The sequence below is a fragment of the Pelophylax lessonae genome, assembly GCF_965119305.1.
Source record: "Pelophylax lessonae genome assembly, chromosome: 3".
Classification (NCBI taxonomy): Eukaryota; Metazoa; Chordata; class Amphibia; order Anura; family Ranidae; genus Pelophylax; species Pelophylax lessonae.
This window is the reverse complement of record NC_138770.1, coordinates 391647382-391671992: the sequence shown is the minus strand read 5'-3', so window position 1 is coordinate 391671992 and position 24611 is coordinate 391647382. Positions and strand designations below refer to the sequence as shown.

The 24611-nt window shown below is 42.4% G+C and overlaps 1 protein-coding gene across 2 annotated transcripts in view; it reads right to left on the bottom strand.

The window, feature by feature from the left end:
- CRYBG1 (crystallin beta-gamma domain containing 1) overlaps positions 1-24611 on the bottom strand; it is a 399356-nt gene that overhangs the window by 235503 nt on the left and 139242 nt on the right. The gene's annotated exons all lie outside the window — the stretch shown is intronic.

Genomic DNA, 24611 nt, shown 5'->3' with positions numbered 1-24611 from the left:
TCCTGAGATTTACACAGCCTTGCCAAACAGCAAAGAACAGTCTACCAGAGGAAGGGACTTGAACCGTCTCTGCTGCCGTTTCTTTTTCCCTTACAGCCAGGTACCCTTTACAATGCCACCAAATGACTGGCTCATGGAAGGTGAATCAGCACCCCGATGAGCATATCAACTATATAACTCTGCTGTCTTCTCCTAGCAGCATGCAGTAGAGTAGACTGCAAAAGGCAAAATCCAAGGTAAATTTGGGTACTTATCTTGCTTGCATTTAATGACATATAAATGCTTTCAAAACTGGATTATTTTATTACTTTTAATATTTGCTTTCCCGTTCAGGAAGAAAAACTTAGTGTGTATAACCAGCTTTAGGATGCCCATATGCTATACAATCTGATTGTACAATCTCCTTTAGATATACCAAAACTATGGAAAATGAGCACAAACCTTAAAAAATTTATTTAAATAGGATCATATGAGGCAGGCCCCTGCACTACATAGTTGATGGGGGATCTAAAGGAGACTGTACAATCAGATTGTATAGTGTATGGTCAGCTTTAGGTATAGCTACATTTAAAAAGCAAACACATTCACGTGAAGATCACATGGTTTATTTACAACATCATAACTACGCCTTCTAATTCTACCAATGTGCACCTTCATGAATGGGGATCACAATACTTATGGATAATTATGCTCTCCATCCTCTCAATTGCACCAAAAAAGAGGTCATGTCACATTTGTGAAGAGACTGGTATTCCTGACTTCACAACACTACGAGACGATACTCAGGCGGGTGTTTGAAGCCGACTGGCCGGCGGCTCCAATTCAGCACTTTTCTATATCACTCTTGCATTTCTTGCATTTCTTTGTTTTATCTTATTTTAATAAATGGTTTTACGCTATGGGCTCTCCCCTTATCATTTATTCTATGTGATATCGGAGTACCTTTGTGGACCATCCTCAGTATTAAGGGAGATTTCATTCTATTGTCTGGTGGATTGCCATACATCAGCTGCACCCTGATTACTACATGCAATTTGGTTGCTGACATCTGGTAAGCAGGAATTCCTGGTGGTGGCCGTGTTTTATTTGAGTGATCAATATCGCACGATTTACCTACAGATTTCTGGTAATTAATTGGGAGCACGGAGGTGGTTCTTTAATTTCTACTTGTTCAATAAGACCTGTTATGCTCACTCTGTCTTACCTCTGGTAAGCAGCTTGTGGTGGTGGTGTTGCACACTTATTATTCCCTTGACACACTCGGGAGATTTAATATCTATACAGTATCACGCTATGTTTGTCTTATGTTTTATTACATTATTCACGGATCTACATCCTTGAGTGGATACCATCTGTGAAGAGTCCCCTGCAGAATTCCATTTGGCCTGGCTTCTGTGTATATTAATGCTCATCTTGCTGCTACATCCGGTAAGCAGTACCTATACACACTGAATTTATTCGGGCTTTGGTGGACTGGACTTCAGCTGTTTATTCATCATTTGAATAATTTTGGGACTTTTGTGTATTTTTCTGGGACTTTTTATAATTTTTGATCATATCATCTATGGTCTATGTCACTTAGCGCAGCTTTTTCCCATTATCTGTTCACAACTGTGTAATTGTTATGAAGTCCAAACTCAAACTATTAAGCCGTTTTTAGACAGAGCAAATCTGTTCAAACGGATCCACCTGGTTTGGGGGGAATCTGTTTGCTGATCCCCGCTGAGCAGGCAGATGACAGGTCCGTGTCAGCTTAGCTATGTAGAGCAGACATGGACACAGCCCGCTCTCCTCTATGGGACGGTTAGATGGAAACAGACTGCATGTTAATTTTCATCTAATATGATCTGCTGAACAGATGGCGAACGTATCACCATAGGTCTTTTTTTAGTGTGCCCCAGATAGGATGCTGTGGGTGTAAGCGGACATCTGCTGCCCCATAGAGATCAATGGGTGGTCTGATTGAGTCCGCCTGAAAGTGGACAGGTGGACCTGAATCGGGTCGGCTGGTGTGAAGGGGCCTTAAAGCGGAACTCCACCCAAAAGGGGAAGTTCCGCTTTAAGGACTCGTCCCCCGCTCCTCTTGCACAATTGCCACTTTTGAGAAGTGGGGGGGTACCTGCTCCCACTTCTGTTCTGAGCGCCGTGGCACTCGGCAACAAAAGTTTTCCTCCCTCCCCCTTGCAGTCTTCTCGGACACAGATTGCATCTACCAATTCATGCGCAGTGGCCACCCAGCTGTGAAGCCGCAAGCTGTCACAGCCGGGTGCCCAAAGTGAAGATGCCAGCGGCGCCGAGGGGGGGGGGGGCGGAGGATGAAGACGGCTGGGGTGAGCTTACCGCTGGACCGTGGGATATTTTGTAGCTGCTGACTTATTTTTTGACAGGTGCCTGGAGATCCTCTTTAAGAAAACATTATTTCCACCCTGTACCCAGTGGTAAGTGAGCTGACCTATGTGTTTCTCCTTAATCTAAATCCAAGTTGGTTTACTGAAATGACAGGAAACACAATCAATGCACTGAAACATTATTATTATTACTATTTTAGTGTCGTATGAAAGCTGTATCAAGCAGAAAGCTTAGAAGCAGTTTATGTAACAATATTCAGCAATCCAGCAATGCCACCTAGTGGGTAATACTTGTATATACAAGTCACATAAAACACTGCTTTTTAGTTTCAGTGTTTTTCAGTCAAGGAACCCTTTAAAATTATGCACAATCTCAAGACACCCTGTTCGAAAATGTAAAAAAAATAAACAGATGTACATAATGCAGCACAATCAACAAACGTAGGACACCCAACATTAGGAGGTGATTTATTCTTACAAAGTGAATACACCTTTGCACACTGGTACTGACTTGAATTCCAGTGTTTCTCTCCCCCACCCAGCTGTGACCCCAGTGCTGACAGAGAGGGACAAACAAGAAGCCCTCAACCTGCTCCTTATCAACCAGTGATGTCATCTGTTGTTAGGATACCAGCAGCTGGTTGTAATGCTGTGCAATAAAAATGTGTAGCTTTGCATTAAAAAAGGCAGGCTTAATCCATTTGCTGGCTTGGGGAAAATTTTTAGGCAATTTGGGCAGATTTTAGTAATTTTGCCAAGGCACCCCTGAAGAGACTACAAGGCACCCCTGAAGAAAGGGGCCTTAGACATTTCCTCCTGGAAATCTTAGTTCTTTTGGTTTTGCTTCAAGCAATTTGCTGTCTGGGTGACAGATCGGATAATATAGATCCTGGTAGTCTCCCAATTTCCAACCACTGTGCATACCCCCATGCAGGTTTGGCTGTGACAGCTGTGGCAAGGGCAGACTGTGGCATTTGTGACACGTATGTGAGGTCCAGTTAAAATGTCCCTCTTAGATGAAGAGCCCAACTAGCTTGGTGGGTGACATCCTGCACCATCTCCTGGCGAACCCTCGTAATCCTGACCTGGGGCAGTATGGTAAGCAGGGGGTCTCTCTCCATTTTTTTCCCCCTCTTCCCTTATTAAGTATCACGTGTGCCGTGCTTCTTCACTTTGGGATGGAAACAGTGTGGTAAAAGCTATGCCTACTATTCATGTTCATTAGACTGCTGCCAGCTAGATTTTGATCAGTGTGCTTATGGCAGTCTCCACTTGACAGAAATCAATCATTTGAGCGACTTCTGTTGAAGGAATATGCTGAAAGTTTTTCTAAATCAGCGGCTGTGGCCAATTGGCTATAGTTGCTGATCTGTGTATTTTGACAGTGGCAGTACCTGCTGTCAGATTAAAATGTCCCAACAGGGGTGATTCCTGCATCCAACTCTGTGGACAGGGACTGTGTGTGGACAGTTGAATCTATTTGAGTACGGCCAGCTTTAGGGAACATTTTGCTTCTACTGCTCTTATGGGGACTAGGGAGGAGCCCCTGGTGGTGGCCTGTGTGACAGCCATAATGGCTTGGGGACATCTGAGCACGGAAAGGGCTTCTTTAGCAGTCTCACTGCCTGGAGTCCCACTGGGGACCCCATCCTTTGTTGTTTTCGGTCTTTTAGGACTGTTTTGCACTCGTCCCTTTCTATACTTTTTGCTGAGGACTACCTGGACACGGATTGAGCAGCTGCTGTTGTCTGAGTGGTGGCCGCTGACCCTTTGCAATGGCATAGGACAGCTGTAAATTTAGCTGTTGCATCCTTTGGTCCTCCACTGCCAACCTCAGGTGCTCCAAGCCCGTCCTCATTCTTGGACTCCCCAACATCCATTAGGAAAGGTTTTGTGTCACAGAGAGAACATGCTTTTTCGCAGCAATGGGTAAGTAGTAAATGCCCTCCCTCCAAGTGCCCTCAAAGGAGTCTTTCCAGGAGGTGGGCCCAGTCCTGACACCTAATAATTCAGATGTAGGGTTGGCCTCCTTGGGAAGTGACAAAGTGTCTACTTCACATGTACTCCAGAAAAAAAGAGTTTGCATTGGCACTAATTAGGTTGGTTGGTCAGGGGAGTTCTATAGTCACAGCACACACTTTCATTTTATTACTTCAGCGTTGTCATAGCAATACAAACAACAGTTCCCTTTGACAATCCAATATAAGCTTTCTTGAAAAAACCTCTCTTTCATGTTGTGAGTACTGCCTGTCTGCTGACCATCTCTATCATCAACTTATTGGATTCCTTGCATGATTTGTAGCTTTTCCTCTGCTTATTCCTTTGGTTTAGTTTTGATTTCTACATATCCCATGGTATCAGTTTGTTCAGACTGACTGAAAACAATACATATGTATATGTTTTATCTCTGCAGTCTTTCAGAAAGCTCAATGACTGAAGCATCTGTCATAAATAATATCACTAGAGTTACACTCTACAAGCCCTAAAAATATGTAACATGGAAAGGAAATGAAAAGTAAAAATTGTGACAGAAAAATGACTTTCATGCAAAATATGCTGACTCAAAATGTGTGCTTCATTTTCCCTTTAGGAATACAGTCAGAATACAAGTATTCGTGTGTAAATCATATCGAACATCTTTGCGGATGAGCAGCTTGTTCAGTATGTGCTCACATTCTTCTTTTACCCTGAAACCTATTGTGGAATCAGAAGAATTTCATTATACAACTCTTGTAGCTTGTCAAAATTCTGTAAATTTCTTCTGTCCTCTGATCAGCTCCAGAGTCCTCAACTATCATGTAAACTGGGTCATATTCAAGCGGACTTCCCGCGGCTGATCCCACCTCTCCTCTGCAGGAATAGGGTTTTTTTTTTTTATTGTCTTTTTTTATTTTAAAGTCCACCCCGCCTCCCCATGCATGGCACTTGCCCTAGGTGAATGACACTCACACTGCCCGCTGTGCCTTCTGGGATATGTACCTCACATATCCCAGGAGACAAAGCCTTTCATTAAAGGAAAGGAGGAGGTAGCACATCATCGAGAGGCTCGTCCACTGAACCCAGAAGAGCAAGTAGGCCTCTCAATGACGTCAGAGAGAACATGGCAGCTTGGGACAAAGCTGTGGCCGGGCATGACAGCATCTTAGTGGGACAACACTGGATCTGCTGGATGAGTGAGTATCTGAAATGTGCAGATACTACCTTCAGGTAAGCGGTGCAAAAAAAAAAAAATGGGGAGGTCAGCCGGAGTTCGTCTTTAAATGATTGACTTCATTTTACATTTCTTTGTGGAACACATTCAAAATTAATCCTAAGGAAAATTGGTAGAAAAGCAAAAATATTGTCAAAGTGATACTTTTTATTGTTTATATAAGGGGGCAATTCACACTTTAGTGTTGCATTAACATGTGTGCGATAAATGGCACCCCAATGCACTTTGCAGATGGATGTGTATTTCAACACGAAACAAAATGAGGTTGAAGGATTGTAAGAGGTGCATGAAAGTCAGCCAGCCCCCAGTCTGATGTACTCACCCTCCAGTCTGTCACCAACCAAATAAACCTGTCTCTTGGTACAAAGAACAGGGGTTTAGTTGACACACATTTGCAAACGCATGTGAAAGCTGCAGAGCCACTTCACGGCACCCTGTTAAATCTACAGTCCTAACACTCTTAATTTTGTGTCCTCACACTGGAGGCACATGGCCGCTAATGTCCAACCTAGTCCAATATGTTTAAGCAACCAGGGATGGAGACGCCTTGCTTACAGCTTGGTGCCTCATATAAAGTCCCACCGTGCGATTTTCATGCGTTTTTGGTGGATGCAGTTTTGATTTGACCTTAGTGTTTTCCGTATACAGGGATGGAGACCAATAGCATGACCTGCTTGTCTCACATAAAGTCCCAAATAGGAAAGTAGGGATTTCAAAGGCAGTGTTGCTTTACAGGCCATGCCCCATACATAAAATCCCTTCCTATCTATACACTGCATCCACCAAGGGGATGGAGGTGTAATGCTTTTCAGCTGGTCTTTTCCAGTTTGCACCATGGTTATAACCTAATTATTTGAGTCTTTGAGACAACAGCCAGTCGTGGATGAGGGTGGGTTGGGGGAGGTTGGGCTGTCTCCCTCTCACCTGTTCCCCCATCCATCCATTAGCGGCCATGTGCCTCCAGTGTGAGGACACTAAATTAAGAGTGTTAGGACTGCAGATTTAACAGGGTGCCGTGAAGTGGCTCTGCAGCTTTCACATGCGTTTGCAAATGTGTGTCAACTAAACCCCTGTTCTTTGTACAAAGAGACAGGTTTATTTGGTTGGTGACAGACTGGAGGGTGAGTACATCAGACTGGGGGCTGGCTGACTTTCATGCACCTCTTACAATCCTTCAACCTCATTTTATTTCTTGTTATAGGGATGGAGACGCCGGGCAACACCAGCTTGGGTCTCATTTAAAGTCCCACCTAGTCCAATATGTGTATTTCAACACAGCACAATCTGAATGAAATCAGAATCCCGGCCACTTGCTGGGGATTCAGATTTTTACCTGCTGCAGGCGTGTGCTTTTAACCCAGGGCATGTGTGTACTTTTCTAAAGCTCACTGTCGTCTTTTAATGTGGAAGTGATACAAGGAGCTGCTGATCACTTCCACAACTGGTGCAATGTGCAACTGACCCCCCCCCCCCATTTTCACCGGGCTCCGCTGTCCCACCTGCGGGCCCGATGCGGTAATGGCGGGTACGCTTGGAAGGGCGGCAAGAGCTCAATGGACCTTCATCCATTAAGCCTCTTTCCTGTACACAGACCAGGACATGACGTGTATGATGTCACTTCCTGGTCCTGACCTGTCATTCACCAGGATTTGTGCCCAGTAATGCGGCTGATAGCACACAGATTGTATTCTATCAGCTGCAGTGGTGTACAGAGGAGACATCCAGGGTCTAAATAGACCCAGGATGTCTCATAAAGAGAACCTGTCACATATGCCATCACATAGGGGACTATTGGTCCCCTATGTGATAGCAATAAAGTTATGTAAAATAAAAATAAATAGATTAAAAAAAGTTTTTTTTTTTAACATTAACATCCCTCCCACACACATACAAAAATGCATACGTAGAAAAACAGCGATTGCCCTACACATGTTATATATCACCACGCATGGTGGAGTGAGGGCAATCATTTTAGCATGAAAGCTTCTGCGTAACTCTAAGCTGATGACCTCTAGGGGCTTTTAAAACTTTGCCTATGAAAAAATATAGGGTACTATAGTTTTTTGCAGTTTCATGGGCGCACACAATTTTATGGTTTGACATGCTGGGTATCTATTTACTTGGCTCAGGCTCACTTATTATATTTTACCACACAATTAGGTAATAAATTGCATTTATGTGCCCAAAAATTTACTTTAGTGTATTTTTTACAGAAATTTGGAGTTTCATAAACTGTTAGTATTGCGTAACACAACAAATTGGAACTACCATTTTATTCTGTAGGCGGTCTGCTTTCAGAAAATACATACTTACATGGAGCCAGACTAGCCCAATGTAAGCATGTTTGTGAGAATTGAAGAGGCATAAAGTATTAATGCAGAGGTGACCTGTCTTGGAGGAAACCGTAGTGATGGGCTGGGAAACTACATCCTGACAATCCACTAAACCCTGAGCAGGCATGCTCAGGATGTTCCTTAGTCAGACTGTAAGTGGCTGGTTCAGGCTGAACATTTTCTAATGTCTATAAGCAGGGCCATGGATAAGGGGTTACCACTGGTCCTCCTGTATGGGGCCTAGACCAGAAAGGGAGCCCTAGCAGCAGGGTGAATTGGATGTGGGCAGGGAGGGTGATCGGCATGGGGGGGAAAATGACTGGAACCAATCTTATATGGCTCTCTCTGCAGCACTCAGCCACATCAATTACCCTCCCTGTGCACCTTCTGTTTCCCCCTACTGCCCAGCCCCCCCTTGTGTGCCCCCGAACCCTGCAGTGATGCCAGCTTCCCTCCTCTTCTTGCTGCCAGCAGCTGCAAGCACACAACAGGTCCGTTCAAGATGGAGAGTGAGGGAAGGGTTCAGTAAATATGTCATATTTACCAGCTCCTTCCCTTCTTGAGTGAACACAATGAGTGATTGTTACCGATCACCCACTGTGTTCACTCATAACTGAAACATTGGCTGTATGGGGCCCCGTGTCTGGTTGTCTGTATGGGGCCCTGTGGTTTCTAACAGCAGTCCTGTCTCTAAGCACCTCCATGATCTTAACTGAAGCTGTCTGGCTAAGTCTACTTTAGGGGAAATTGACTAGCCAAGATGGAGGTTCACACCGCAGTACTCACCCTGCCCGCCCTATACATAAACATGCACGTTTACGTTATGTGGACATACATGTCTGTATAAGAATAATTTGGTGGCTGTGTTTTGCATGCATTACAAAACTCGGCCACAATCTGCTTAATACACCACACTTAGTTGTTATCAGCTGTCATTTGCTGTTGAGTTTCTTTTTTATTTTTTACTAAGGGGCGACAGCTTGTGCAGAATTTAAATTCCACAAAGTGATTTCTCAAAATACATTATTGTAATTCTGTCACATGTTAGAAATATGAATTACATAAGTATGACCAACTCCAATTGCAGAAATTATTGTCTAGTCATATCTATTACAACATATGACCTCTATTTTTAGGAATAGCAATTAGCAATAGCAGCAGATCATATATTGTTATATGTTTCACCAGCTTCAGCCTTTTTAATTTCATTAAAGAACACATTAATAAATACCTTCCAAAAAAGTATTAGACAATATCTACTTGCACAGTTTATAATGCTTTAAAGCAGATCTTTCCCCCCTTTTATTAAAATTCCCATCAGCGTGCATCTCTGTATGCTGATGTAAAATCACCTAACACACTTTAAAAAAAGAAAAATGTTGACTTTCCTTTTTTGTGCTCACTTCCTTGTTCCCCTGATGGCACTAGTGACGTAGCTCCGGCTGCCCAGATGCCCCCTGGGAAGGTTTCATCACTAGTGCCTTCAGGGAGATCCTGTATCTAAGCTGCAAGATCGTGCAGTATTTTCACTAATGGTGACGTCACTAACACTGCAGCGGCATCCCTGTAACCCCCCCATGCGATTTAAGTTGAGGGGTGAGATGTAATGGGGCAGAAGAGGGTATTTTCTTGGGGACCACAACTTTGGTTTTATGTTCCTTCATGTTAAGTAAATGGTCCTAAAGGAAAGTATATTGAGTCATGTAACCTGATACAGAATTTATGAATAAATATTGGATGTTGATGTACCTGTTTTTTTTTACGTCTTGTTAAAAATCTCAATAAAAACTATTGGAAAAGAAAAAAAGGAATTCTCTGAGATCTTGTGAGAAAGATTTTTTTTTTTGTTTTAAACAGATGAATGCATTGACATGTGGCGTATGCACAAGACAAGACACTTGACGGCTTTTCCCCCTTTGTTTTCACCTGGTGATCCCGCCAGTAACATACCCCCTGTATTAGAGTGCCCCCACTCTGGATGAATCAGCACAGGGGACACAGCAAACAGCAGCATCGTCAGTCTGGGAGGAGGGGAGTGGTAGATGAACTAGCAGAAAGATACTCTAACAAATTGAAGCCGAACACCAGCTCACACAGCAAACTGTTTTTTTCCACTTTGGGATAAAGGCTTTGCATGAATACATACAGTAAATACCATAGTTTGTAGATGCTATAATATTTGCATAAACCAATCAATATACGCTTATCAGGTCTTTTTTTTTACCAAAAACATGTAGCAGAATTGGCCTAAATTTATGAATAAATTTGATTTTTTTTAAATTTTTATTGGATATGTTTTATAGCAGAAAGTAAAAAATATTGTTTATTTTTTTTTAAATTGTCATTCTTTTTTTGTTTATAGCACAAAAAATAAAAAAAACGCAGTGGGCATCAAATACCACCAAAAGAAGGCTCTATTTGTCGGAGAAAAAAAATTACAACATTTATTTGGGTACATCGTTGCATGACCGTGCAATTGTCAGTTATAGTAATATAGTGCCGTATCGTAAAAAGTGGCCTGGTCTTGAAGAGGGGAAAATCTTCCTGGGGTCAAGTGGTTAATTCACTTTAAAGCCCAGCAATGATGTCTCTTTTTATTGTATTATTGAAAATGGAGGCACACATACCTAAGCTTTTCTTTTAACTAAATGCATTCGTTGGCTGAACTACTTAGTAATGCTCAATGACTTTTAATTTGTGCGTTGACTGAATTAGCTAAGCTTAGATAAGGCTTTACACATTAACAAAAGAAGTTTTACTAATTAATATCCACCCCGGCCCTGCCAATTAAACTCAGATTCCTTAATCACTTTTATTTGATTTATGCAGCAGAAAAGGCTGACTGCCCTTATTTTTACTTCTTTCATGCATCATAGCACATGTAAAATTTGGTATCCCCAGAATCCATCTGAAAGTACTATATGTCATAAGGCTAAGCAGTAAAATATGTAGCCAGTTGTCCTTGCAGTAGATATAAATATAACAGGGGTTACCTGATCTAGAGTCTTGTAAAATAATATCACACATGATTGAAAGGATGTTCTTTTGCAACCTTTGAAATACAGTCCATCAGTGGCTTAGTTTTTGTACTAATTACACATCTCCTAACATCCAATCAGAATTAAGATACATTGCTTCTTTCTCAGTGCTTTTGTTTCCAGCCTCCTCTCTCTGGCTAATGAAGGGTATAAACATGCAGTCAAATCTGGATATTTTGCCAAAAAAATGATTTTTTTCTCCATTTTATCTAGAATTTTAAGTGATTGTAAAGTATCTTTTTTTTAATTTTTTAATAACAAACATGTTATACTTACCTGCTGTGTGCCTAGATCCTCCTCTTCTTGGGTCCCTCCCATAACAGTCGTGCTTCCTATAGTGATGCTGTCATTGGCCCACAGCTATCACATGGTACCTGGTCCAATCACAGCACCCTGTAGCATGGGTAGCGGTGAGCCAATCACAACACACAATAGGAAATCACAGCTGTTATGAATGTAACCCATTCGTGACAGTTCAAAACATTGCTGTTAAAGTGATCATCACTGTAACAGCAATCACAGTGTATAAAAAAATAAATAAATAAATAAATCAATCCCTGTTCCCCCATCAACTACTCTGATGAATGATCAAGAAGTGAAAAATGGCCACACACCATAGCAGAGCTTAAATTAAGTAAATCCTTATTATTGACACATGTCAAGGATTAAAGTTACAAAACAGGAGAATGTAGACGCATTTCACACAGCGTGCTTGTTCACTACTCTGATGAATGTATGTAAAAAAATAGTAAAATTATTTAAAAATTATAAAAGAAAAGAAAATGTTTAAATAAAGTTTAAAAAATTGAATAAAAAATTATTTTAACTTTTTTTTTTAACATACACATTAATAACATTTATAACATACACATTATAACATTTATAACATACACATACACACACTCCATTCACAAAAGGAACTTGCGTTCCATATTTAGTTGTCCAGACACATTTTGCCTAATTATCGTATGCAATCCTGTAACTGTAAATTCACTATACCGTTCTGCTTTATTTACTGCAAAGCGATGAAAACACTCGGTAAATACAGCATGAACAGACGCTAAACTCAATCCACAGAAGGAAATAAATAAATGTATGCGATAAATAGGAAGTGATCCAGTCGTGTGGAATGTGTGCTGGTTGCTAAGAAGCGGGAATGTCAGGAAAGGGAGGGGACAAGCGAGCACCCCCCCCCGAACCATACCAGGCCACATGCCCTCAACATGTCAGACAACAGAGCTGGTAGACGGCGAGAGCCTTCTGCCCGAGCGGATCATTTTTTATTTTATTTTTTTCCTTTTTTCGGGTCGGCGGTGGCAGCAGGCGTTGTGATTGACGATGGATCTAGACCGAGGGGACATTTATTTTTATTTTTTAAATAAAAGACTTGTCAACAACGGTCTAATGTCTTTTTTTACACTACACATTTGGGGGGGGGGGGGGTGAATAACGCCTGGGATCTGAGGACCCACTTGTTCAAGGGGGCTTCCAGATTCTGATAGGCCCCCTATCTGTAGACCCTCCACAACCAGGGTTGTGGGGAAGAGACCATTGTCCCCATCAACATGGGGACAAGGTGCTTTGGAGGGGGGTGGCAGAGCCCCTCTGCCCCAAAGCACTCCTCCATGTTGAGGGCATGTGGCCTGGTATAGTTCAGAAGGGGGGGGGGGGGAGCCAGCTCCTTAACAATGCCTAATTATTATGTTAATAAATACGCTGGCTACCACCAGGCTTTAAATTACCACATGTTTTCACTACTAAAATATTGCAGATTTCATTAAATAACCATTTTAGTAGCGTTTTTTAGTGAATGGCAAAAAACTTTTTGAAAAACGCTGTGTGGTATCTTATCGCATACTCAGAAGCAGTATGATACTGCTGGATGAATGGAGCCCATTGTTATCAGTCAGTATCTCTGATCACCATCACACCAGTCATATGATAATGCTGTACTACACTAGTAAAAACAAACTGTGAAAAAAAATACAAATTTTATTTAATTTAATTTTTGAAAAAAATTGTGGCAAAAAATTTAAACTTAAAAAAACTCGCCATGTCTCTTACTAAATTCCCTTTAAACTGTTTACTTTCCAAAAAGGGGTAATTTGGAGGGTATTTGTACTGTCCTGGCATTTTAAGGGCGTCAAGAAATGAGATAGGCCCTCAGTACGTCAGGATTGATCAATTTTCAAATATAAATACCATACTTTGTAGACTTTATAACTTTCATACAAACTAGGGATGCACCGATACCAAGCATTTGTGCGAGAACTGATACTCGTGCAAACGCTCCCAATACCGAAACTGATACTTTGCAGTGCGATTTGCATCAATACAAAATGAATGGCTACAAATTTCACTGCAAAGAATTGCATGCAATTTGAGCAGGAATGCAGAGAGATTCATGTGCGAATGGCATACAATTTCCCCGGCTGCTGTGAGTGTGTGTGTAGAAAGGGAAAAGTGCCATCTAGTGGGTGATTTATTAAAAATGTTAGAACTCACAGTACATATCTGGCCAAATGCAAAATTTGCAAAGGTGTCCCGGTCCCGCTGATGATAGTAAATCACGGCTGCTGGAGGTGCTCACAGGGCTTAAGGAGATGTGGAAGTGGCCTACCCCCAAGCTGACATTACTTACTCACTATACCCATGGGGTCCCCAAACTTCTCCTCCAGCCCTGTGAGCACCTCCAGTGGCAATGATTTGCTATGATTGCCGTAACTGGGATATCTACACACATTTTCCATTTGGCAATATATGTACTTAATGTGAGTTCTAACATTTTTAATAAACTGCTCACTAGATGGCGCTTTCCCTTTCTATACACACACAGGAGCAGTGGGGAAAATCGCAATGCAATTCAGACAGGAATCGCACCGCATGCGATTCTTTGCAGCGCAATTTGCCCCAATTTTTTTTCGTATTGAAGCAAATCGCACCATAAACTATCGGTACTCGTTATCGGCGAGTACTTGACCAAAAGTATCGTTACTCGTACTTGTCAATAACAAAAAGGTATTGGTGCAACCCTAATGCAAACCAATTAATATACACGAAATTAGATTTTTTTTATTTACCAAAGACTTGTTGAAGAATACATTTCAGCTGAAATTTATGAAAAAATTTTTATTTTATTGGATATGTTTTATAACAGAAAATATGGTTTTGTTTTTCAAAATTTTTTGGTAATTTTTTGTTTACATAGTGTAACACTGTGCATTGTTACTGTAATGCAGATCTTTATTTTGACCACAAGATGGCAGTGTTCAGACACTCTGTTCATCATAAGTTCCAATACAGGAGTGGAGAGGCTGCTGGAACTTGTATGCTGGAAGCAAAACTTCTCCTACAGTTTAGCTGAGACCAAACTACACAGCCGGGGAGCATTCGCTAGGGGGCACATAAAAGGGAAAGTCTGGGAACATGAGGGGGAGATAGAGAGAAGCTTTGCTGCTGGAAGCATGTGTGTGGGAGAGCTGTGTGAAGCCATGTGGGCCTGGGCTGGGTGGGGCCAGAAAGTCAAGAGTGTCACTGGAAAGGTGGATATCCTGAGGAGGCAGACTGGTGGGGATATCTTTGCTGCTGGATTGGGAAGTCATCATTACAGCCACTTCTTCAAAGAACAAAGGGGGGCACCAGCAGAATGCTAATTTCTTTGCTCTTCTTTACATAAGGACCAGGTAAAAGGGTTCCTAAACCATTTAACACTACCTTTATTTAAGTGTGTTTGCTGTTCAAGTTATTTTTAAGTTTAGGGACACTGCACAGTACAGGCTTATGCAATCAGCATATGTCCCAGGGCCCATCCATTGCTACAGTCTGCCATTCTTATGCAATCAGCACATGTGCGAGAGGCCATCTATTGCTGCAGTCTACAACTCCTAACTATTTCTACAAATACTGCCTGCAGGGTATCTGAGTTAACCCTTTCACCCCCTGCTAGGCAGAACTCTGCATTTACTCCAATTCAAGTTCAGGCCATTCAAGGAATTAGCCACTCAAGTTCAAGTGGCTTCTCCATTTAAAGGGACGTACATATAATAATTTATATCCCCCACCACCTCTACTAAAGTGACTTTTTCTTACTATTTAATATTCTTAATCACTTAAAGCGGAGTTCCGGGCACAAAATCGGTATTTTTTTTTTGTGCCCCTCCGCTAGCTACACATAACCTGAAAAGGAATTGGATAGTTATTTTTTTTTTTTGTACACTCACCTTGTAATCGAAGATCGTAAATACTCACCTCAGGGTACTTCCTCCTCCAGCGCCGCGGCTCACCCCGTCACTTCCTGCCTCGCGATGATTCCTGGGAGCTGAACGTCATCGCTCCCAGGAATCAATGCGACGGCACCAGCCCCGCACGTCACTTCCGGGCGACGCCGCATTCCCCTGCTAAACAGCTTCTGGGCATGCCCAGAAGCTGTTTAGGAATGCGGCGCCGCACCGGAAGTGACGAGAGGGGCCGGTGCGGCGCATTCTGGGAGAAGAAGATGCGGAAGAAGACACCGAAGAGGACCGCGCCGGCTTCAGCTGCCCACAAGAGAGATGGAAACGCTGTGGAAGAAATTTTCAAAGTAAGTATTTCTTCTAAAAGGTAAGTGCGAACCGGGACAGATCAGAGGCTAGCCATTGTGGAATGTGCTAGCCCTGACTGTCCCGGGGGTATGTTCATGAAAAAATGAGATCTGTGCCCGGAACTCCGCTTTAAGGACTAGGCCTATTTTGACACTTGTTGTATACAAGTTAAAATCAGTTTTATTGCTAGAAAATTACTTTGAACCCCCAAACATTATATTTTTCTGTTTTTTTAGAAGAGACCCTAGAGAATAAAATGGAGATCGTTTAAATATTTTTATCACACCGTAATTGCGCAGCGGTCTTACAAACACAATTTTGTTGGAAAAAATACACATTTTTAAATTAAAAAATAAGAAAACAGTAAAGTTAGCCCAATTTTTTTTCGATAATGTGAAAGATAATGTTACACTGAGTAAATAGATACCCAACATGTCCTGCTTAAAAATTGCGCATGCTCGTGGAATGCCGACAAACATTGGTACTTAACCTCTTGCCGACGGCCCATCGCAGATACACTGCGGCGGGGCGGCTTGGCTGCGCAAAACCACGTAGATCTATGTGATTTTGTTCACGAGGTCTCGGCGGCGCGCGTAGCAGGAGCGGCGGAGATTGCCGCCGGCCTCCCGCAATAATCAGTGAAAATGACAGAAGACCCGCCTGCTTATGTAAACAAAGCATGCGAGTCTTCTGTCACACAGGCAGAGAGAGATCAGGAGTTTCAGCTAAGCTGAAACCCCGATCTCTCTGTGCCTGTCACAGAGTCCTTCCCCAACACAGTAGGCATACATTAACCCCTTTGATCACCTCCAGTGTTAACCCCTTCCCTGCCAGTGTAATTTATGCAGTAACAGTGCATATTATTTAGCACTGATTACTGTATTAACCTCCCTGGCGGTATGATTGTTTCCGATTTTAGGTGCTGAAAGTGGTACCATTATTTTGCATGTAATTCTTAAGGATGAGCAGCCCAAACCAACTATTTACATATGATTTTTTTTTACTGTGCGTTCTTTATAACATCTCAGGTATGATAAAGTTTGAAACACAAAATCATAAATTATAATATAATAAATAACTATAAATAAGTTAAAGTATATATATATATATATATATATATATATATATATATATATATATATATATATATATATACACATACACATATACATATACACACACACATACACGTGTATATATTTATGTATATATATATATATATATATATATTACAGTAAAACTGCAGGCAAGGGCACTGGGGGGCAAACTAATGTAATTTTTTTTTTTTTTTTAGTAATGTAATCCAATAGGATTACAATATATCAGTGTGTTTGTGTGTTTTACTATTTGAATTTGCCAACAGTTCCACCCCCCTGCGACGCAACGCTCGCAGGAGACGGAAGCCGGGGCTCAGAGCATCAGACCGAAGATCCGGCTGCCAGAATACATCGCGGGATCCTGGGGACAAGGTAAGTAACCTCTTCCAGGATCCAGCAACTTTTCCCTGGCGGTACCCCGAGTGTGGCTCGGGGTTACCGCTAATGGGACTGAAATTCCACCTCGAGCCACACTTGGGAATACCGCCAAGGAGGTTAATGTCACTGGTCTCCAAAAAGTGTCACAGATGTCAGTTAGGGGTCTGATCTGTCCGCCACAATGTCGCAGTCCCGCTAAAAAATGCTGATCGCCGCCATTACTAATAAAAACAAAACAAAAAATTCCAAAAATCTATCCCGTAGTTTGTTAACGCTATAACTTTTGCGCAAACCAATTAAAATACGCTTTTTGGGATTTTTTTTTACCAAAAATATGTAGCAGAATACAAATTGGCCTAAACTGATAAAAAAAATTAGATTTTTTAAATTTTTTATTGGGAATGTTTTACAGCAGAAAGTAAAAAATATGGCGTTTTTTTCAAAATTGACGCTTTTTTTGTTTATAGCACAAAATCGAAAAACCGCAGAGGTGATCAAATACCACCAAAAGAAAGCTCTATTTGTGGGAAAGAAAGGATATCAATTGTATTTGGATACAGCGTCACATGACCACGCAATTTTTCGTTAAAATAACAGCGCCGAATCGCAAAAAATGGCCTGGTCATTAAGGGGATAAAACCTTCCGGAGCTGAAGTGGGTAAAAATCCCCATAGGCGACATTTTAAAAATGTTTATAGGTTACCATTTTAGAGTTACAGAGGAGGTCCAGGGCTCAAATTATTGCTCTCGCTCTAACGATCGCGGTAATACCGCACATGTGTGGTTTGAACACCATTTACATATGTGGGAACGACTTGCGTATACGTTTGCTCCTGCACGCAAGCTGACGGGGCGCTTTAATTTTTTTTTTTTCCTATTTATTTTATCTTATTTTTACACTGTCCTTTAAAAAAACATTTTTTTGATCACTTTAATTCCTATTACAAGAAATGTAAACATCCCTTGTAATAGAAATAAGCATGACAGGATCTCTTTAATTTGAGATCTGGGGTCAAAAAGAGCCGTTGCTAGGAAGCGACTTATGACGTTGCTCCGGTCCTACAAGGCCATAGAGTCGAGTGGGGGCCATCTTGCCCTCACTCGACTTCCTGCCTGAGAGGAGAGTGGACCGGATAGTTTTTTATCCCCGCTACTGAAGGCTTCGGTAAGCTAAGCTGGGAAAACAACCGGGAAGCATCTCTGGTGGCATCTGCGGGGGGGGGAATCTCTCTCACCGCCCATAAAGATGATCCCGCGGCAAATCCACCGCTGGGACCATCCTTATATTAAATCGGACCGCCCGGTGTTTAAAAAAATACCAGGGTTATGGCAGCTATTTGCTACCATAACCCCGGTATTTAACGTTAAAGTACCGACGTTAATACATGGTGGGCGAGATCCGTAAGTGGTTAAAGTGATCTTCTCCTCCAACTGCACACTAAAAGGGGAACTCTGCTAACCACGTTATTTATAGCAGGGGTGGGGAACCTACGGCCGGGGGGCCGTATGCGGCCCTCCAAGTCATTTGGTCCTGCCCCCCGTGCAGCTGAGTCTGTGTCTCTCAGCATGGAGCCGATGCTTCCTGTATAGTTTTGGCTCCGTTCTGACAGCCTGAGTGAGTAGACATTTAGTTTAGTTGTGGGAGGTAGCTTTGACAAACCTCCTGAAGCCTAAACTAGTCTCTCCTGACTGAGGGTCTCCGAGTGAGTTAGCCTCTTTTTTTTGTTACCCCTCTTTGCTCACTTGGGTAAAATCTTCAGTCCTGCAGGATGGATGTGCATTTCTTAAAGTGGTAATGTACGGTGTTGCATTGTCCCTTTGCTGTATGACCTTATTTATTGATAGTTTCGGTTAATGGTTCTTTGCCTGCCATACTTTAATTCTTTAATCTTAATACAAACTAAACATTTAGGCTGGGTTCACACCTAATACCAAAATGACTCACAGCAGGGGTCCAGTGGGTCCCTGTTCTCCGTTTCAGGGACAAATCGGACCCACATTTTTGCCTGAATTCGTAGGTTTAACGGAGCTAAAGACGCACAGGACTCCTGTGCAATGTGCTCCACGAACACCCTGGAGATATTTGAACTGTCTCCATTGAGAGCTGGTCACAATCTCCTGTCATGCAAATTGGATGCTGGGAAACCTGCATTTAATTTGCATACGTTTGAACCCAGCCTTATTTTACCAGTGTATGCATACTTTTCTTTGTGCGACAACCAGGGAAATACCTGGCCAAGGTACTTTTGTGGTGTCAGGAAGAATTGTGCCCTGCCTAGGGCTCAGTGATGAACAAAGAACCCAAAATATTCCATTGGCTTCTGAAAGGGTAGCGCTACAATAGCTAAAAAAAAAAAAAAGTAGTGATCAAATACTACCACAAGAAAGATCTTTGGGCTCTTTCACACGGCCGCTCCGCTGTTCTTATCCGCTGCGGGACTTTTTTTTTTTTTTCACGGAGCGCATGACACTTGTGTCATCCGCTCCGTGTGTCCGCATATCATCCCATCCGTTTGCGGATGATATGCGGACATAATGTAAGTCTATGGGCATTGCGGATGTCAGCGGATGACACAGCTGACATCCGATTTTCCTTCCTTTCCGTTTTTTACACAGAGGAAAAATAGGGTTCTGTTCCGTTCCAAAAAACGGAACAGAACTGAAAGGAAGAAAATCAGATGTCAGCAGATGGTATTCCGCTGACATCCGCAATGCCATTGACTTACATTATGTCCACAAATCATCCGCAAAAAAATAGGATGATTTGCGGACAAGCGGAGCGGCCGTGTGAAAGAGCCCTTAGGGAAAAAAATATATAATTGTAATTTGGGTACAGTGCTGCATGACTGTGTTCATTGCCAGTTAAAGTAGCACAGTGCTGAATAGCGAAAAAATCACCTGGTAATGAAGGGGTTAAAACATTCCTGAGGTCTAGTGGTTAAAAGAAGAAAATGTTTTTGCAGTCCTATCCTGGTTTAACAAGCCCAAATGGCTTCCTTTAGAGATACAGGGGAGTAAGAGCCACCCTTGGGCAGGAAGTGTGTTATTTGCAGAATTACCTAGGAAAAAGCCAGAAAAAATTCAGCCACTACATCTAAGGACTAGCAAACTTCAATATTTTACATTTTTACATATGGGATGAGGTACGCCTTAAAGTAATAGGTAAAATAATATTTTACTTTCACAATAATATTTATTATTATTAATAATAATAATAATAATAGGAAATAATAATAAATTACATTTATAATAGGAAAATTATAGTATTAGTCAAACACATTATTATGTAATAAGCTGGAGGGAGTATAGACATTTAAATATAGAGGAGTCATACAAACCCTAAAGAAAGGCAGCTGGTGTCTGCAAATAAAATAGACCGTTATCTCTATCACATTAATAATTTGCTCAGCGATATTGACGTGGGAAATAAAACTATTCCACAATGTAAGTATAAGTATTTTACAATGGCCTACAGCATTGCTCCAAGTATTGTATATGGATGAACCAGCAGGACTGGTTCACTTAACAGATATGAATCAGCAGCCTGTTAGGACAACCATGCAGACACAAGTTTCAGCACGATGTTGGACTAGGTATAAGTGCAGAGGTCAGAAGACAACATTAATATACAATTGTAATATTAATATTATTATTGATAAAAAAAAGAACTAAATACAGTGAAAGCACAGATAGATAGCCAGAACTTTTTTTTGGATAGAAATGAGAAGTGTTTTTTAATGCTCTCTGTGTTCCCGGTGCAGAAATAATCCCTAATTTCCTGTCCTGATAACAGAAGTATTACAGTATTACAAGGACAAGAACTAATGGGAAATCTTTTCAATAGGGGCAGAGCCAGCAACAAAAGTACATTCTTCTTTTGGAAAGCAGTCACACAAATAATTGGGTTGCAATAGACAGTCAAAAAGGTAGATAGTACTATAGATTCTATAATTGACCTATCTGACTTTTGGTTTAGTCTGCTTTTCTGAGCACACAATGTAAACGGAGTATGAAGCCTGCATGGTCTGTAAGGCTAGATTCACACTCATGCGTTACAGTAATGCGTGGCAGCTCATTGGTGTGCTAGGGTGCCACTCATTCTGAATAGCTTCCCAAGGAAACCTGTGTTGCAGCATACCACAGTGCATGAGAACTAGGGATGAGGTTTGGGTTTGCTGCTACCATGGGTTCATGGCAGATCCAGGGCGTTTGAAACTCAGGGTCTCAGAGAGTCCGGGGAGAATTTATTTAAAGCGCAACTCCACTTTTGTTTTGTAAAACCCATAATGCCACCAAAAGAAAGCTCTGTTTGTGGGAAAAAAAGGACATCAATTTCATTTGGGTACAGTGTCGCACGACCGCGTAATTGTCCGTTAAAATCACGCAGTGCCGAATTGCAAAATAGGCCCTGGTCTTTGAGCAGGAAAATCCTCCGGGGCTTAAGTGGTTAAACAGCAGAGAAGAAACTTTAGAACATGCAGGGAATCCAGGATGTTCAGGAAACGTATGGCCAGCAGCCAGGCAGAACTCACAGCATGCCATTTTTCAAGTAAACTTATGCTTGATATTCAAAAAGAACTATTGTTTGTATTGTTATTATAAATTTCAAATTTGTTTTTTGTTTTATATCTGCAATCTCTGCATTAGGGTAAAAAAAAAACTTCTGTGTTCAGCATCCCCACCAGCCTTTCCTAATTACTCACCTGAGCCCAGTATCAAACCAGCACTGTGCCTGAGAGTAGTAGCTCCATTCTCTCTCTCCTCACTAGACATGGAGGCAGCAGCCATTGGCTCCTGCTGCTGTCAATCATAGCCTGTGAGGAGAAAAAAGGGAATGCCGAGCTGCGCTGTGTGTGTCAATGGACACACATGGAGTCAGAGAGTGTGAGGTCATCAGCTCGCCATTCTGACAGCCAATTGGAGGAAGCTCTGTATTCATTCTCAGAATGCAAAGCTGCCTATGAATGGCTGAGCACCGCTCAGATCGTCTCTACATTGTTCCAGGTAGAAGACAGGAAGTCTCTGTCTCACAGCCGGAACCCAGCACTGTGTACTGTATGTAGCTGAAGCTACATGCAGTACATACAGCACTTAGAGGCAGTGCAGCACTTAGTGAAGGAAGCAATTTGTTTGGATCAGCTTGGTCCAGGAAAACTATTTAAAGAGTTACTAAACCCAGGACCCTGCATTCACTATATTTGGTCTCCCACAGTACACAGAACATGGAAATGCAATTATTTTAGTAAATATAAACTGCTAAATACCTTTTCTCATCAGCAGTATATAGCAGCCTTGTGACTTCTATCAGTGTCAGGTTAAAGCTTGTAAGAGGAGTTTTCATTCTACTCTGACTTTCATGTAAAGCCACATGACTCCTGACCCTCTGTCTGGATATTGCTGATTGGCCCTGTGCTGATCGGCCCTGTGCTGATCACATGCACCCACCCAAGAAAAAAAAAAACTTTCTATCAATATACACCAAACTGAGCATTGTCAGAGTGCCCCAAAGGCTCTGTACTTTTAGTAGATGGATCAGGGACAGTGGAAGAAGGGGAGGATCAGAGAAGACAGGATCAAACAGCCTTTTTACACAATGTGGAGGATTAACCCCTTAGGTTCCACAATGAGTATAATAAGCATGCTATATTGCATATACAGACTGATTTTAATGTTGTGGGTTTAGTAACATTTTAAAGTTACAGGAAGCATGGAAATGAGCTTTAACTTTTCAACTGTAGCAGTAATGTGTAAAATATGAAATCAATCTAGTACAGGCAATTTGATATAAAAGTGTAATTTCAAAGTAGCTTACCGATGATGCAAAAAAAAGTTGCAGTAACATAGACATCAAGAGAATATTTATGTAATTACTCCTCTGACATGTACTTGGAAATTTTCGACTTGCATCCAAATGATGGAACAGCTTAGATTAGTCAGCTGAGCTGAAGTATTTATTCGATAATTATACTATATATACTGGTGTACCGGTTTACTAAAGAGCACATCTTTTTCATTTAAGTAACCCTGTCATCATTGTAGTGGAGGTTTTAGGAATAAATTAAAACCTACTTTATTAAAGCGGTTGTATACCCCACTTGGTGATTTTTACCTACAGGTAAGCCTATAATAAGATTTACCCGTAAGTTAAATTAATATTTCCTAAACCTGCACGGTTTAGGAGATATTTACCCTGCATGCAGCTGCTGTCAGAGACGCATGCACTCTAAAGGTCCGGCATATCATACCGGAACTTCAGAGCTTCTTACCGGAACAGAGGGCTCCCGTGCACATGCGCAGGAGTGACGTCATCGCGGCTCCGGCCACTCACAACCCCCAAAGCCAGTGAACCAGGAAGAAACGCCGGGTGCATACTAGCTCATTATGCCATTGTCTTGCAGGTTTTTGTTTTTTGGGGTTTTTTTTTTTACCGGTTTACTATTGCTTTAAGCACCCTGAAGCGGTAGAGGCAGGGCCGGTGCTAGACTATTTTACGCCCTAGGCATGACCAGCTACTTGCATCCCCCCCCCAAAAAAAAGGAAAGGGGTTAAAAACTCCTCTGTGTTATACCCAGTGACCCTGATCTGATGGTTCCTCCATGTTATGCTTTTATACCCAGTGACCCCCCATATTCCTCCATGTCACACCCGGGGACCCTAATGTCCCCCTTTGTCACAGCCAGGGACTTTGATGTTTTCCATGTCACACCCTTGGATTCCTCCATGTCATGCTGTCATACCCACTGACCCTGATGTTCCTCCATGTCACACCCAGGGACCCCCGTGTTCCTCCATGTCATGCTGTCATACTCAGTCACCCCAATGTTCCTCTATGTCAGACCCTGATGTTTTTCCTTGTCACAGTTGGGGACCCTGATGTTCCTCCATGTCACACCTGGGGACCCTGATGTTCCTCCGTGTCACACTTGGGGACCCCAATTCCCCATGGCACACCCAGGGACCCCAATTCCTCATGGCACACCTGGTGACCCCGATTCCCTTTCATACCAGGGATGTACCATGTAACACCCAGGGACCCCGATCCCCTGTTCTGGGGACACTAACTGGGCGGTATGAAGAGAGTGGCCTCCACTCTGCCCTCCTTCACAGTGATCCTGCTGATTCCTTCTCCCAGGACGCTTCTCTCCTGGACCACAGTGCTCACCACAGCTCCAACCGGCTCCTGGTGGAGGGAAAAGCACCAGTCAGAGAGCTCCTCATGCCCTTCATCACCAACCTCCTCAGACTATTCCAGTGCCTCATCGCTTCTGCCCCAGTAAAGGTTCCGCCCTCCAGTGCCGAGCTCCGGCTCAGGTTCAGCTCTCCTCCGCTCCCTGCTTAATACCTACCCAGGGAAATGAACAGCTGCCTACCAGCTCAGCGCAGAGAGTCACTTCCTGCCTGGGGTTAAGGCCGTTCAGCTCCAGCTGAAGAGGATCATCATACCAGGCAGCACTCTGGTGGGCTCCATTCCTGCCTCTTGGGGCCCCTCCAACAGTGGTAGAAAGCAAGGGCCTGATAGTTCCGCCACTGCCCAAGACACCTGGCATCTTTCTCTGTCCCTTCTTCCTCCCCTAAGCTCACAATAATCATTCATAATGGAGAGAGAGTGCCGACTCCTGGCTGTGC